Consider the following 17,768-nt stretch of genomic DNA (forward strand, 5'->3'; position numbering starts at 1 on the left):
TAGGAAAAAAAAATGTGAATTTATGGATAATAATCTTTTCTTTTAAGTGCTAAGAGTATTGGGCCTTAGAAATTAAAATGTTACCATTAGTGATTGTGAATCCGGATTTGATTTGCTCATCCAATTAAATTAAGGTCACCTGATGATAATTAATTGGTTCTGTTTCAAATTTTAAATACATGACAATTGCTATTGGTATGATTATGTTTCTGAATTTTATTATGTGGTGTAATCTGGTAAACAAATTGTATCAGCTATGTTGTTGAAAAAGCAATTTCTCTTGTGATCTAGAGATGTTAAATCAAGAATTGTTCCCCCAAACCCTCCAAAATAGGGGAGAATGAATGGGTTAGAATAAACTTCCAAGTTTTGTTTACATTTAAGAGGAAGTTTCACCTAAAATTCTTATCAACTCTGTGTAAAAGTTTCCTGGGTTGTGGAATTCCTAAGTAAATGAGAATCCTTGGAAAAACTTCATCTAAGGATATATTTATATATGTTACTTTGGAGATTTATGGACTACTACATTCACTATCTATGTGAGATTCCAGAATGTAATATTTTTTCCTAATTTCTACAGATGCATTTAAAGACAAAGGAAAGAAAAAAATACTGAGTAAATTTTTTAAAGGCTTGGTAATATTTGTTAATCTGATAAGGCTAATTTAATTGGGTATGTTTTTCTTGGCTTATAAAAACTGAATTTCTTCTCCATTGCAAACACCTTTTTGACTAAGGAATTTTGTGATATCTAGGAATTCTGTAATAACTAGGAATTTAGTTTGTTATAATACTTTGGGGATTCATTTATGTTACTTAAGGATATTTTACACCAACTTAGTTTTAATGAATTCCAATTTTAAAGGTTTATTTTTGCTTAAAGGTGGAAAAGAGAGATATTTATCATTTTAAAAGTATCTAACTAATTTTCTACCATAAAAGTTTAGTGATTATTGTATTTACAACCTATTCAACTAAGAAACTTCCTTTCTCATGCTATATGTTAAAAACATATGGAGGCTATATGTATATGTGTATATATATATATATATATATATTTTTTTTTTTTTTTTGAGTGACACAGACATTCTGAGTCGGGATTGCTCTAAGAATATAAATTGTCTATTTTAAATTGCTTGAGTCAGCCAGAGTTAAAGCTCTGGCTCCATGTACGTGCTGCTAACTTAAGGGAATAAGTAATATGAATTTACTTATCACCTAGCTTGTTGCCTCTTTAACCAACTTTCAGGTCAACAAAGGGAATCCCTTTGACTCTGCTGGGTTTTTTGTTGTTTGTTTGTTTGTTTTTACTATTTTTAGTCCCCATAATGTATAAGAAGTTTTAAACTGACTTAAGAATTTCCCTTGCAATCTTCAGCTGTTTTCAGGTAGATTCTATGGAAAGCACAGTCCCGAGATCTTATCAGCTTAGGGCCAAAGACAAGAGGCTGCTGTACCACACCTTCCCCAAAAAAATCACTGGAAGTTTTTCCTTCAAGGAAACTCTCTAAAGAAAAATGCCTTCTCTCATTCTACTTTCAAATCTGCAAACTTTTATAAATTAGGGGAAAGTTCCCCATTCCCTGTCTGTCTCTCGATTTTGGCCACAATCAAAAGACATTAAAAATTCTTTTTTTCTTTAAACTTTACACATAAATAACAAAAGGAGTGCCTTCAGGCCAAGTCTTACTATAAACACACAGAGACACAAAATACAAACACAGAGCACACAGAGTCTTAGTGCCCAGAAATTAAAGTTTAGATGTCAAAGTTACTCCCTCACTTACCTAGATTACCACTTACCTCACTTATCTCACTTCTTACTCTGCTCCAGGTAAATCCTCGCCCCTCCCACCCCAAAAATAAAAGAAACACCTCATTACTTCCTCTACTTAAGGAAATCCCTTGACACACACAGCTTAATCTGCTATCAGATATGTCTACCTGAAAACCTGACAGCAAGAATCCTAACTTTTAGAAAGCTTATATTCTCACAGCAATGACTCAGTTTCCTTTTTGAAACCCTAGTCCTGCAAGAAAACTTTTTGGGCCATGCTGCTTATGACACAGACTAGGGTACGTGAGCAGATGCCCCCCAAATTACCCTGAGTTTCCCAGGAGACACCCCAACAATTTTGTGCACACAAATTATCTCTCAATCTATCCCCATGGCCCACTTGAGGGGATCTTGTCCAATAGAAAGTAATAGAACATATTCTATTGACATAAACCCTCTGCTGTTGAGAGTGAAAATTAGAAGGCTGCAGCACAAGCACCTACAACAGACATATAAACATATAAATTTATCCCAGAAAAGATCTAACTGCTGGTAATAGGGAGAGAGTGAAGTCACAGCCAGAATCCACTTAGGCCCAAAAAGATATAGGGGAGTTTTCTGATAAGAATTCGGGGTGCATAGCTCTGATCCCTTCCTGGGCACCAAACTTATGAATGAAAAGCCTGAGAGACAGCATTTCTAGGTAATTAATAGTCAATTGATTAATTAAGTTAGCTGATAATGAATAATTTGATGGTCAATGGTTTCTCTCAGTGACCAAGGACAAAAACCATGGAGATTACTGAATGATTAAATACCTTTGGAAAAGGGGGTCCCCTTGACAGGTGGAAATCAACCCTGATAGGTGAACAATTAATGAAGGAGTGGACATATTAATGAGGAGGTGGGCTAAAAGTCTTTAGCTCCTCCTGCTGAGGATGTGACTTGATCATGAGACTTAGCCACCTCCAGCAACCTAGACAAAGGAATTCATTTCTACTCATACCACTCTGGTTGATTTTCTCCTTCCTTAGCTGAGTTCCCCTAGACTGCAATGGAGGGTTGCAGGGGCATGGGGGCTAGAATGCACCTAGATTAGATTCTGTTTACACTATAAGCAAAACTAAGGTCCTCAAGTTGGGTGCGGTCCCAACCCAAGATCAAAGAGCACGTACCCCAAGGATTGGGCCTATCAGTCTATCAGTCTAATCCTTCAGAGATTGGCTGAATAATCTGCAGAGACTGGTCCCTGAATGAAGAAATAGAAAGGAAAAACCTCAATCCTAATTTAATAATTAGTTATTAATAGAGAAATAATTACTTCTTTCAATAGGGAGTATGTTTTCAATAACATTAGATGTGAGCAGAATTTTAAAGGAATAGCATTTGTACTTTTAAATCTTTATGATGCTACGTGGAGAGTAATAAGAGAAAAAATAACTTTAAAAAACAAAAAAAATCTCTGAAATGTCAGAGAATGGTCAGTTCTTAGAACAAAGAATTTTGGGATTGGAAAGATTCTTAGTACATACAATGTCTGAGATGGAAGGTAAATTTCATGGGAGAAAATGTTGTTGTGGGGGGGACTTAGAATGAGATTTTCAGCTGGCAAAGTGCTATTTGGGCTAGGAATTTGAGAACTTGGAGAGACAACCTTAGACCTGGGAGGGTCCTTAAGATAAAGAAAGTTGGAGCTTGAAGGAAATTAAGAATCAGGAATACCTGAACTGGGCAGGGTTCTTGTGCCTAGAAAAGGAGAGTCAGGTGGTCAGAGCCTGAGACAAAGTGGCAAACTGACAGACAAATTGTCACAGCCAGTGAAACCTTGAAACACAGAAAGTCTGGTGTGAGAGTCATAGAGAAGAGCATGTCATAACTAGGAAGGCATCTGCAGCAAGAGATATCATGGCTAGGAGAACTTTTAGAAAACACAATATCAGAAGCAGAAGTGGCCTTAATACCAAAGAGTGTCAGAATTGCGAGGACTCTTAGAACACAGATGTTCAGAGGTTAGGGGGAGCTTACAGACACATCATATTGTAGCTAGGAAAGTTTTCTTTATGTGGCAAGTGAGCCAAAGTTTTGGTAAGGGTCAAGTTGATTTACAAAAAAAAAAAAATGAAAGTATAATTTCAGCATGAGATGCAATATTTAATACAGTTTCTATCAGCATGATGGTGATGCTCTGAATGAAAACTCAGGTCCTAAGCACCCAGGAAATGAGTAAAGGTGAAAATATTGAGCCCTCTTTAGATTAAAAACAATGACAACAACAACAAAAAACAACAACAAATGTAATTTGATGCAATGCGTTCCTTGAGTAAGACTTACTGTTCTTCAGTCATTTCAGTCATGTCTAACTCTCCCATTTGGAGTTTTCTTGGCGAAGATACTGGAGTGGTTTGCTATTTCCTTCTCCAGCTCATTTTACAAATGAGGAACTGAGGAAAACAGGGTGGAGTGACTTGGCCAGGGTCACACAGCTAGTAAGTGTCTGAGCCCAGATATGAACTCAGCAAGAGGAGTCTTTCTGACTTCCAGGCCCAGCGCTTTGTCCACTGCAGCAGCACCTAGCTGCCCTGGGTAAGACTCATTAATTGCAATTACTGATAATGACTAAGGAGTGTATTTTGAAAAATATAAGGTGCTAAGTTCCCAGGATTTAAAGGGGAAATGATTTGTGATTTTATATTATTTTAATTTTAAGACACATAATAAAATGAAAAGAAAGAAAAGAAAAGAAAACCTGGCAGGTCAGAGCAGAGTGCCGCCTTAGAATATAGAATGTCTGGTTTGGACTGGACAGCTGCTGATATTCATCCAGTTTCATAATTGTGGGAAAAATGAAAACACCTCATTTTGCAGATGGGGAAAACTCTGGCTCAGACAGTCTCATGGGATCCTAGAGGTAGAAGTAGAAAGGACCACTGAGGCCATAGAGTCTAATGTACCCATTTAACTGAAGAGGAGCCTGAGGCCCAAGGAGGGGTAGGGATTGGTAGTACCTACTACACAGGTAGTAAGTGTTAGAGACAGGATTTGAACTTGAGCCTTCCTGACTCCCACTCCAGAGCATTTCCACTCCCCCAAATTTCTGTACGGGGTGCAACGTAAACTCTCTGTGCCTCCCACACCTGAGCCTGAGAGCTGGCCATGAATATTATCACCTCGCCCTGTCGAGAAGAAGGGTGGCTGCCAGAGCAGGCAGAGAAGCAGAGGGGGGAAGACCCTTAGCCACCCTTCCAACAGTGCAGATCCCATTCCATCCATGCCCCCTCATCCTGAATGATTCTTGTCAGTGTCCTGCCCTCAGTCTTCCTGTTCTGAGTGGTGTTGGCTCAGGGAACAGGGGGCAGAGGATATCACTTACCCGATGGCTGTCATGGTCCTCACTGCACACTAGATGGTGCTCCAACTACATATGTGAACAAGAGTAAAAGGGACAAATGAAGGTAAAGTCGGGGGATGAGAAGAGGAGAGGGAGCACACGGAGAAGGGAAGGGCAGTGGGAAGACAGATATTTAGATGAAAGAGAGGGCCATGGAGACAGGCGAAACACACTGAGAAAGAAGATGGGGTATATAGAGAAAGGAAGGACACTGATAACAGGGACAAATAAAAGAGGGGCATATCATAAGGGGAGAGACACACAGAAAGGTAAGGGGATCCTTTGACAGGAGAGGAAGGCAGAGAGAGGAGAGGGAACACACAGAGAAGGGAAAGACAGTGAGAAGATGGCCAGATCAAGGGGCAAGAGGGCCATGGAGACATGTGAAGCATACTGATAGAGAAGAGTAGGCAAATGGAGACAGGAGAGACACACAGAGAGATGATAGGGCAAAGAGAAAGTAGAGGAGTACAAAGTGAGGGGAAGGACTGAGAGAGATAAAGAACAAGATAAAGAAAAAAGGCAAGAGACACACACACAGAGAAGAGATGGACACACAAAGAGGGGAAGGACCTAGAGAGATGAAAGGACATACAGAGAGGAGGGACAGAAAGAAAGGAGAGTTTGGCCAAAGAAAGAGAGGGACACAGAGAAAGAAGAGAGGAATACCCAAAGACACTTTGGGAAGGGTGGGAACATATTGTGAAGAAGGGGCACATAGGGAGGAGAAGGGCAAGTAGAGTCTGGAGTGGGCACTTGAAGAGGAGAATGACACAGAGAGAGTCAGAGGGTCACCAAAGGATGAGAGTGACACCAAGATAAGAGGCAGGAGTTAGAGAGCAAGGGAGGCACAAGGAGATCAAGGAGAGGGGATATGGGAGCAAAAAGTGATAGGAGAGGTACACAGAGGAGTGGAGGAATACACACAGCTGGTAAGTTCAGGGAGAGGAGACTGGCACATAGACAGAGAAATAACTTAGAGAGAAGAGAGGAACCTAAAGAGAGACAGGGGGCATTTCAGAGAGTGACGGGACGCATAGAGAGAGGAGAAAGACACATAGCCATGGTAAGGGCAGAGAATGAGAAAAGGGTACATATCTAGGAGAGAGACACTCTAGGAGAGAGTAGAGAGGGTACATAGGGCAGTTAAGGACAGAGACAGAGAAGAAACACATAGGGAGGAGGGAGAGAGACAGAGTTGGGCACAATGAGAGAGGAGCAACACCTAGAGAGGAGAGGAGAGGAGAGGGTCCTAGAAACATGTGAGGTATACAAAGAGAGAGGATAGTGGCCAGTGGGGAACTTCAAGGAGGGAGAAAGACAGAGAGATGAGAGGTATGACAAAAGGAGCAAAGGAGTTCAGAGAGATTGGAGGAGCCTCCTTGAGAAGAAAGGGAGATAAAGAAGAGATAGGCACATGAAGATGGGAGAAACATGGGAGACAGAAGACACAGAAACAGGAGAGGGCACCTAATCAGGGGAGGGAGGCCTGGGGAAAGGAGGGGGACAGAGAGGAGATGTCACATAAGAGAGTAGAGGGACTCAAATAGAGAGGGTAAGAGAGGGGAGAAGGAAAGGTCACAAAGAGAGGGGAAATAAAGTCACAAAAAGAGAGGACACAATCAGTAAGTGGAGGTACTTAGAGAGGCATATGGGTGTGAGGATGAAAGTAGGAAGGAAGAGAGAGAGAAGCAGGAGAGAGAGGCAGGGAGAGAAGAGGAAACAACAGGTGAACACAGAGAGGAGAGGAACCCAGAAGACATGTGCACATTCCAGGAGCTGAGACACATGGAGAGGAAAGAGACATGCAAGGAGCAGAAGGGTGGGATAGTTGCATGACTCTATCACCAACCACAGAAGGAATAATAAAGAGATGAAGAGGGTAAGCAGGAAACTTTCCTAAAAGTACTTCAGACTCTTTGGATAAGCAATCCTGGAAGCTAGATCCAAAGAAAACCTCTGGACTGGAAAGCCTAACGCCGTGAGGAGGTAAGATGCCCCGCCTTGGCAACCAGAGGCATTAGGAAGAAACTGTTGATTAGCAGGGGTAAAACTCTTTCCCAGAGAAGTTGTTAAGAGGGCCAATTTTCCAGTTGGGGCTAGTTTGAGGGGCCCCTTGGGTTAGATTGGACACTCTCATTAGGGTAAGCATCCCAGCTAGTCAGGGTGGCAGGGGCACTAGCTCCCAAGGGACCTGGGTGAGCAAGATTTAGAATATATCATTTCCATTTAACAGTGGAAGCTGCCTGTGTCCTACACACCTTGTTCTACTGGGAAGCATCTTACATCCCCCAACTCATCATTAGCCCAGTAACAGTTGAACAACTGCTTTTCAGTTGTAGCACAGGGGTGAGAAATGCCTAGCGTTTTTTGCCTTTTGCCTTAGCTCTTTCACATCCTCCCACACAACGAATTAGAAAATTCACCAAACCAAATTCTGATTGAGAAAGTCAAGAAAAATTCATGGTGAGTCATCTTTCCAGCAGAGGGCAACTTAGAAAGACAGAAAGAGAGATATTTGGACACTGGGGTGGTGGCTGGAGTTCAGGAGTTCACCACAGCTGAAGCACAGCAGGAGGTGGAAGACGCAGTGGGGGAAGCAGCTGCTTCAGAAGGGCAAGAGGGGAGTAGCCCAAAGCCAACCTTGTTTAGACTTCCACATCCAAGTCCCAGAACAATAAGTATTCAAGTACAGAGATAGTGGAACAGGTGGAGGGCATCCCTCTTTTTTCCCCCACAAATAGAAGAAACTCATTCATAATGCATCCCAGGTTGATCCAAAAACCCAGGGGCTTATTTTTTGCCCTTCACTTAACCTCACTCTCATACCTGTGGTTGCCACCCCCCTCTCCCCCCCAAAACCCAACAACATTAGCTCTATGTTGCCCAAATATCTACCTGCCCAAATTCCAGTGAACAGTGTTCACCTTCTGCAGAGATTTTCAACATGTGAACCTTAGCTTTCAAAGGAGTGAGATGCCAAGATGTAAGCCAGCTACCCTGGCAGGCATGAGAGTCCTGGGCTCCAAGTCCTAGCTCTGCTCCTTGCTGGCTGTGTGACCTTGGTCAAGCCCTTGTTCTCCTCTTGACCTCAGTTGCCCTTTGTCTAAAATCAGGAGGTAAGACTGGATGATGTCTGAGGTCTCTTTTAGCCCTTCTTTGTGAGGGACTGTCTGATGTTGGCTACTGCCAAGTGAAGGTTGTGGCAAGATGGGGTAGGAACTGGGTATTAGGAAGTAACCGGAGCTCATGCTCCCGAGGCAGGGGCTGTGCTAGGCGGAGTTGTGGTGAACTGGGATGGGCTGGATACGGAGAAGTAACTCAGGAGCTCACCCTCCTGAGGCAGTGGGCAGTGCTATGTGAGCTGTTATAAGCTGGGGAAGGAACAGAATACAAGGAAGTAGCCGGAGCACATGCTCCTGAGGCAGGGGGCTGTGCCACGTGGGAGTGGGACGGCAGAGGACGAGTTCCCTTTGCTTAGTCTCCTCCCTAAGTGCAACGTCAACCCCAGATGCCTCCTTCCTGTGTCCTTCCTGACTTCCTGGGTCATGTACCTTCCCTTTGTGTAGCACTGACCCCAGACGCCTCCTCCCGGTATCTGGGCCTGACTTCCTAGGTCACGTGCTCTCTCTTTGTCTATGCACTAATCCCAGATGCCTCCTTCCTGTATCCGGTCCTAGCCTCCTGCGTCACTTCCTCTCCCTTGGTGCGCTAAACTCAGACATCCCCTTCCGGTATCTGACCCTACAATCATTGACTAGTAGGCGGGCTGAGGAGGAGGGGCTAAGTAGGTACTTAAGGAGCGGTCCTGGTCGGAGTACGCTCTCTCTTTGCTCCTGCTCTCTTGCTATGGCCTTCCTGCTTGGCCTTGCTGTGATGGCCTCTGAATAAAGCTCGGGTGTTGGCACCTCCTGGTAGGCTCATCTCTGTGTGTTTATCCAGGTAGGCCCCGAAGACTGGTAAGTAGTATGACTCTGGCAGCCTGCTCCTTATAGGAGGAGAGTGCACGGCATGGCCGGCACACTTCTTCCTATAAAAATCTACGAGGCCATTCACACTCCACCCCCACATCTCTAGGTGGAAGGTGAAGAAGGTCTTGTAGGGACTGGTTGGGGACCATTTCCCTATCTTTGGAGCTGGTCCTAAGATCTCTGGACAAGTTTCTCATGGCCTCTTAGGGACCCTGCCCAGGTCCCTGAGCCTTAGGTGCACATTGGGCAGGTGTCCTGGTGTCTTTCATCCACCAGATATTCACTCTCAGCCTTCAGGGGTACTCAGGTAGCCACAAGCCAAGCAGAGCTGAGTCTGGGCAAAGCCGACCCTGTGGTGAGAGCAGACAGCCAGTGACGTTGCTGCCCATCTTTGAGAAGCAGGAGCTCCTCACCCAGCAACTGTGCCCTATCCCCCTCACAGGCCAGCTCCCCTCCCCCACGAACCCTCCAGGGTTCATTTTAGCTTCCTTTCTTCTCCAACCCTCAATTCTCTCCTCTCCCCAAGTGGCACACATTGCCTGCCGGTTTATCTGATTGCAGGCATTCTTGAAGCCAAGTATGGAGAGTAGGAGGAAGATCTCGACCCATGATAGGTGCCCCATGCCCCCTCCTGTCCATTAGTCTGTCCATCCCTCTGTCCCCGTCATAAAACCAGATTGACTTTGTATATTCAAATCCATGAAAAATCAGCTCAAGAGGTGCCTTCAACAAATCTTTCCTGATGCACCCCTGCTGCTGCTTATGTTTACCCTCTGAAAACTGCCTTGTATTTATTTTGTATACATTCTGTATGTGCTCATAGATAAGAGATTGGCAAAGTATGACACCTGGGGCAAATCCTGCCCAAAATATCCTAACACTTTATTGAAAAAATGTTAAAAACCATTCTTGGTTTACCAGGTTGTACAAACACAGATGGCAGCCAGATTTGGCCCTTGGACTATAGTTGGCCAACCATTGTTACAGATGTCTATGTTGTCTCCCCTGATAGAATGCAAACTCCTTTGATGGCAGGGATTGTTGTTTTTGTCATCTAACCCCTCTATTCTGAATGGAGGGCACCACCATCCTTCCAGTCAGGCAGGCTCTCAATCCCAGTGAGATCCTTGACTACCCACCCCAACTCACCTCACATATCAACTTCACTGTCAAATCTTGCTATTTCTCTTTTTCTTTATAACACTTCTCCTATGAGTCCCCTTCTCCTCAAAAACCAATCACATCATCAAAAGCCCAAGTTGCAACCATCATCAACTTCTCATCTGGACTACTGCAGTAGCCTTCTGCTAGGTCTTCCTGACTCATCTCTCCTCATTCTAATCCATCCACCACTGAGCTGCCAAGGTGATTTTTCCAAAGCGAATGTTACCCCCTTGCTTAATGAGCTCCAATAGCTCTTATCTCCAAGACCAAACATAAACTCCTCTGTTTGACACTTAAACCTTTATATAACCTGATCCCTTCTTACTTTTCCCACCTTCTTACCCTTTACTCCCTACTACACATTCTGCAATCCAGCCCTACTGGGTTACTTGCAGTTTCCCAGCAAAACAATTCATGTCCCATCTCTGGACATTTGTATTAGGTGGCCCCCATGCCTGGAATGCTCTGCCCCAACACTTCTGTCTTTAAAGTTTCTGTGGCTTCCTTCAAGATTCAGCTTCTTTCTCACCTTCTGTGGGAGGCCTTTATGCAAAGATGTAAAAAACATGGTCCATTATCCTGTGAAGTGCACAAATGAGTGTTCTTTTGAAAATACACTGATGTCAACAATGGAAGTAGGCACTTTTTAGCAACTTTCATGGTAAAGCTGGCAAATCTACTTCAGAAATCTGTTCAACTATACCAACTTGTTCATCTGAAATAGAATTTTCATTTATGTCTAAAAAAGGTATGCTTTTGTGATAGGCATAGGGGACTTCCAGCCAGTCAAATTGCATTTAAGTCCCTACTATGTGCCAGGTACTGTGCCAAATAAGGAAATTCCCTCTACCAATGTAAGTCAGTGCCTTCTCTGAAACTGAGAGTATTAAGAGGATTGCCTAGAGGCCCAGGGTCACACAGCCATGATATGTCAGAGGCAGGACTTAACCTCAGGTTGTCTTGGTTCCCAAACCAGCTTGCAATCTGTCTCTCCTCCCTACTAGATTACACTGCTTCTCATGCACTATCATTACTATATATTTATGGTACAAAAATAATTACTGTAATAACCACATATTTGTCATACAAAAAATAAATCCTACAACATATTTGAGTATTGTTTTTGCAAACATAAACAGTAACATGCCATAATTGAATCCCTCTATAAGGTCACAAAACTAACTCATCTGACCAATCCCTTCTCTCACAATCAGAACCCCCATTTCTCAACACATAAAGGTTGATTCAGCACTTTTCTCACAAGACCACAATGTAGAAATTGTCCTTGACATTTTGTGGAATGAGGATATTGTAATTTTGACATGCTAAGTGATTTGGCCTTGTCAGATGAGCAGTGAGTACAATGGGAAGCAGGGAATTAGGAGCCCAGGGATTTGCATTTGAATTCTAGCCCTGCTGCTTACTAGCCATATGACTGTCCCTAGGCCTCACCAGTCAATGACAATGATCATTCCTTTTACTCTGAATCTATCATGCTATAATCTGGAGATATGAAAACAGGAGCTATCTAGAGAACATAAGAACCTTATTCCAGTTAAGGGAAAGCTCTGCTCTTATTTTCTGTTCAAAAAAATCAGAGATCTAGAATGAGAAATTTTACATAAGTATTAATATGTAACCTCAATTCTATGTTAGGGATCATGTGGTTTGAAAAAAAAACACATACATGACATTCTTATGAGTTTAATCTGCATTATTAACAGGTATGTGTCAGGATTTTTTCATGGGCCCTCTTCTGTTCTTTCTATATACTACTTTGCTTGGTGATCTCCTCAGCTCTCATGGACTTAATGATCATTTCGATTCTGATGATTATCAAATCTGTTTAAGTTATCTACTGTTGACCTGAAAGTTGGTGACAAGTTAGGTGATAAGTAAATTTATATTGTTTATTCCCTTAAGTTAGCGACATGTACATGGAGCCAGAGCTTTAACTCTGACTCAATCAAGCAATTTTAGGAGGACATTTAAACCCTGACTCAGGATGTCTGTATTATTCAGATTTATGGTCTCCATATATGTTTAACCATAGCATGAGAAAGGAATTTTCTTGGTTGAATAGGTAGTAAACACAATAAAGTAGGAGAATGTCAAAGTGTCGATTAAAATTATAGATCCAGGATATCTGTGTTTAACATAGATAAGAAAAGTCCCACCACTCAAGGTAGCGTCTGGGTCTAAGGCGCCTTAGTGGTCATAAACAGAGGAATGCTCTTGGTCAGCTTCAGCTGTTGACACAGGATGGGGCATTCCTAGTTCACTCAGAGAATGTTGATTAGCTCAGGCTTTGGCCTTTATTGGGGTTCAAATGATCTCAAATGATTGTCATTTCCTCCTTTTGGCCAAAGGTAAGCCCAACATGTCACCTGTAGACCAAGGAAGGTATGGGAAAAACCTTCCTCTTCCTCAGGGGCTGGGAAGAGATGTCCACTTGGAGCAGGCATCTTCAGATGATCCCAGAGTCCACATCCAGAAGTTGGCAGCTATGGGAGTAGTCAGATTCTTAGGCAGTTAAAAAAGGGAGTTCTGCTTCTCTGGTTTAGATACAGAAGTTCCCAGATAATTCTTGCTTATTATAAATTAGTACAGTCACTTAAATTTGGTTCTCCATTTTTGAAACTTCAGTTTATATATATCCTCTGCTGCTTCTGTTCTTACCTAAATCCTATACCTGGTATAAGAATCTTTTAAAATGAGAAGGTCCAACCATAAAATGAGCTCCCCTGCCTTTTAAAATTACCAGAAAGATACTTTCATAAAGGAGAAATAATTTCACTTATTTTTAGCACTATCCTACAAAATTTTTGGTGTAAAAATCCAAATTTGAGATCTTATTACCAAAACATGCTTGAATTCCCATGATAGATAAATTTTGGAAGCCAATCATATATATTTGCATATAATTCTTAGAGGAATCAGTCTAATCCTGTTGCTTTTCTCCAAATTGCTATCCTTTTTAATTAGACATCTATCACATTACATCTTTGTCTTATTACTTTGTCTAATCATTTCCTCCTTAGGAGGATGTTATCCCTGTATTATTATTATTATTTGGCCATGAATGTAAGTTAAAATTGTAAGCTATTCATACTTACATCCTATTACGGTAACTCAGAGATGTTCCAGTACCCATCTATTATTTAATAAATTTAGTATTGTACTTACAGAACTTCATGATTATAGAAATTTGCTATAGAAGAAAAAGAGGGACAATGTCATATATCATATCAGAAGGAAGAAAAAAAAAACTTTCTTAGCTCTGTTTGATTCCAGGCATGACAGCCAATTCCATCTGACAGCCAATCATGTGGTCAATATAGGTTAAAAGCAGGGCTCAGGATTAATCAGGTGGGGAATTTTCCTTTTCAGAAAGGAAATAGCACAATTGGGAAATAGAGTCAGGAAGAGCCTACCTAGGCTGTGTCCAAGGTTGTTCTCAAAAGTCTTCCCAAGCACAGGCATCCACTTTTATCAGTTCTTAGCCTGCAGCTCAAAACAATACTGAATTGCAGTCCCACCAGTCTTACATAGTGAGTTTCAATAATCAATGCTTCAGGTGTGTTTCACTCTCAAGGATCACATATCCTACAAGACAAGTATTTAATCTCACATTGGTAACAGTAAGAGACTGATCACAGAAAAATACTACCAGTCTCATAATTCCTTTAAACAATCGGAACAGCTTAAGGTGAGTCTTGAGCAGTTCGCATAAATTTCTGCACATGTTCTAATTCCAGATTAAAAATAATGTTAGATTTCCCATTTAGTTAACACAAAAGAGCTCATAAGTTACTACACTTTGCTAACATGGCTATCTGTACTGGTATCCCATTCCTTAAACAAAACAAGAAGTTCCTAACCTTAACCTCACAAGTTGATGGATTTATGTCCTTGTTCACAAGCTTGTTTATTCTTCTCTAATTATACTCACTCTGGAAGAATGGGACACTTTAGGATTTGAATCTTATACATATAAGTTCAAACACTAATTTAACTCTTGCTTAGGCCATGGAATGACTAAAAATTGAGATCAAAACAGCAAGATCTCTTCTGCTTTACAGTTTATTATGATAATTTAGCAATAAATTATCTTGCAAATGAAAATTTAATAGGCCTTCAAAAAAATCAAAACAAGAGAACTTTTTTTTCAAAATATTTCTTCTAAAAGTATTTCCCTTATTTAAAAACAGTTTAAGGGGCAGCTAGGTGATGCAGTGGATAGAGCACTGGCTCTGGAGTCGGGAGGACTTGAGTTCAAATCCGGCCTCAGACACTTAACACTTATTAGCTGTGTGACCTAGGGCAAGTCACTTAACCCCATTACCTAGCCAAAGAAAGAAAAAAATACAGTTAAAATTTATCCTGATGTTAAGAGGAATAATCATTAAATTTTTATAGAGGAAAATTAGTTGGAAACTTTTAAAATGATAGATATCTCTCTTTTCCACCTTTAAGCAAAAATAAATCTTTAAAATTGGAATTCATTAAAACTAAGTTGATGTAAAATGTCCTCAAGTAACATAAATTCCCAAAGCATTATAACAAACTAAATTCCTAGTTATTACAGAATTCCTAGATATCACAAAATTCCTTAGTCAAAAAAGGTGTTTGTAATGGAGAAGAAATTCCGTTTTTATAAGCCATGAAAAACATACACAATTAAATTAGCCTTATCACAGTAACAAATATTATCAAGCCTTTAAAAAAATTTACTCAGAGTCTTTTAGGCTTGAAAATCATACCCCTATATATTTTTCAAGGATTCTCATTTACTCAGTAGGAATTCCATAACACAGGAAACTTTTGCACAGAGTTGATAAGAATTTCAGGTGAAACTTCCTCTTAAATGTAAAACAAAACTTAGAAGTTTATTCTAACCCATTCATTCTTCCCTATATTTTTGGGGGTGAGGGGATAACAGTTCTTGACCTAACATCTCTAGATCATAAGACAAATTGCTTTTCAACAACATAGCTGGCACAATTTGTTTACCAGATTACACCATATAAGAAAATTCAGAAATATAACAAATACCGTAAGCAATTATCATGTATTTAAAACTTGAAACAGAACCAATTAATTAGCATCAAGTGACCTTAATTTAGTTGGATGAGTAAATCAAATCTGGATTCATAATCACTACTGGTAACATTTTCATTTCAATACTCTTAGCACTTTAAAGGAAAAGATTATTATCCATAAATTCACACTTTTTTTTTCTAATTGAGGCCCTGATATATGGGAGAATACCTAATTAATTGCAAAACAGTGCATATCAATAAATGGTTCACAATAAAACATGTTTGGACCACAGGACACACAGTATGAACAGGTATTATTTCCACAAAAGTAATACATTTTGAAACAACCCATTATCAATTTAGATGAATGCACTTCCAAATCACTATGCACAGAGAATGTCATTAATATGTTGAAACTATAACTTTAAACTACCATTTTTTATAATAGTCAAGATTTCAAATGAAAATCTGCTATCATAGGAAATATCAGTATTATTATTACCTGCTTATAATCAAATATACTTCATTAAATATTAATAGGTTTCAAATTATCTCATTTTTAATCACATCTATTTTTTAGTTTTTTTAAAGTAGTTTATTTATTTTTAGTTTTCAACATTCACTTCCACAAGATCTTGAGTTCCACATTTTCTCCCCATCTCTCCCCTCCCCCCACCCCAAGACAGTGTGAATTCTGAATACCCCTTCCCTTGATTTGCCCTCCCTTCTATTACCCCCCTCCCCTTCTCTTATCCCCTTCCCCTTCTATTTTCCTTTAGGGCAGGATAGATTTCTATACCCCTTTGCCTGTATATCTTATTTTCCAGTTGCACGTAAAAACAATTTTTAACATTTGTTTTTAAAACTTTGGGTTCCAAATTTTCTCCTTCCTCTCTGCCCACCCACCCTCATTTTGAAGGCAAGCAACTCAATACAGGTTATACAATATCACATCTTTTTAAAGATCAATTCATATGCATCATTTCTACCTCACAATGGTCTTTCAAATTTTACAATCCGAGAGAGTTTTAGAAATACAATACAATTTAGAAATACAGTAATAACACAAACAATAAACTTCAGATGATGTCAATTGCATTTCCCCACTGTCACATATAGAAATTATTGATCTTATTACTCTTGGTATTTAAAAATCACTTCAAAATTTTCAGGCATGGAACAATTACATTAAATTAGAGATAATAATAATATCGTCTAACATATGCCATCGTGTTAAGCATTTTACAATCATTATATTATTTTGGTCCCATGACAACAACCATTATTATTTTTCCCTTCACAAATCAGGAAACAGGGCAAGCAGAGATAAAATAGCTTGCCATAAATTCCAAAACTGGAAGAGAGAAGTAGGGCTTACCAAGAGCAGAGGCTGGCTGGCCTCTTACCTCATAGTGGCACACCAGGCCTTGCCAGGGGCTTGGGTGGCTGATGCCAGGGCCTTCCCAGTAGTGATAATTCTTAGTGGCAGGGCTTAGGGAATCTCACCATAGGTCTGACCTGTCCACCTCTCCCCTCCCCACAGCTGCAGAATTAACTGAGCCTGGGGCAGTTTGCAGCTGCTGGGGCAGGGTGGACAGAATGTATTGAACCTGGATGATTTCTCTCTGAGCTTTGCCTAGAGGGGTGGGCTGCAAGGTGCCCAGGGGCACAGGGATGTTAGGGCCACTGCTAGTCTGTGATTGCTGCCCCTCCCCTCTTTTTGCCAGATGGGGAAGGCTGATCTAAGTTTTCCCTACAATTCTCCAGCATTCTCTTCTCTTTTACAATCCCCATATTGAGAGACTTATCTCTGGGGAGGGAGTGGGAAATGCTGAGGAATCAGGATCAGGAGGAGGTGTTTTAGCAGAGGGTGAGCTCCTGGAATTACCCCTAATCTCAGGAGTTTTCTCCTGCAATCTTCAAAATGATCGATTTCCCAACTTCTTAATGATTAACCTCAGAACCTGCAGAATCTACTAAGATGTCTTTAGCTGTGTCTAATTTTTCACTCTTCCTCCAGGCTGGCCAGGCCTGGACCCACAAGGAAAAGAGTCTTACAGGTTGGTTTGTTTGTTTTCCTAGCTGCAGCCCTTAGAAGTCTCTGGCTGCATTTTAAATCTTACAAGGTAATAGACTCACTCACAGCACACATGACACAAACACAGAGATACACACTGACAGACAAATTGACAGCACAAATACAAACAGAGCACACAATTAATGACAAGGAGAGGGGGAATTAGAGGCTTGTTAGAAACCCCCAACACAAATTCGCTATTATTATTATCCTGAGTCAGGGGGGTTGGGGAATTTTCAAGGATCCAAGACCTGACAGTATAACTGGATCTTGTGGGGCAAGTCCCAATGAAGTTAAATTTGGGGATCTGAGTCCCCGTCAGGACTATAGCCTTTAAGGGAAAGGGGAG

The 17,768-nt window shown here is 40.9% G+C and overlaps 1 pseudogene; it reads left to right on the forward strand.

Moving 5' to 3' along the window:
• Positions 1–5,214, forward strand: part of LOC114041932 — a 34,625-nt pseudogene extending 29,411 nt beyond the window's left edge.
• The last annotated feature ends 12,554 nt before the right edge of the window (positions 5,215–17,768 follow it).

Source organism: Vombatus ursinus, unplaced genomic scaffold (genome assembly GCF_900497805.2).
Source record: "Vombatus ursinus unplaced genomic scaffold, bare-nosed wombat genome assembly UNPS02014219.1, whole genome shotgun sequence".
Taxonomy (NCBI): Eukaryota; Metazoa; Chordata; class Mammalia; order Diprotodontia; family Vombatidae; genus Vombatus; species Vombatus ursinus.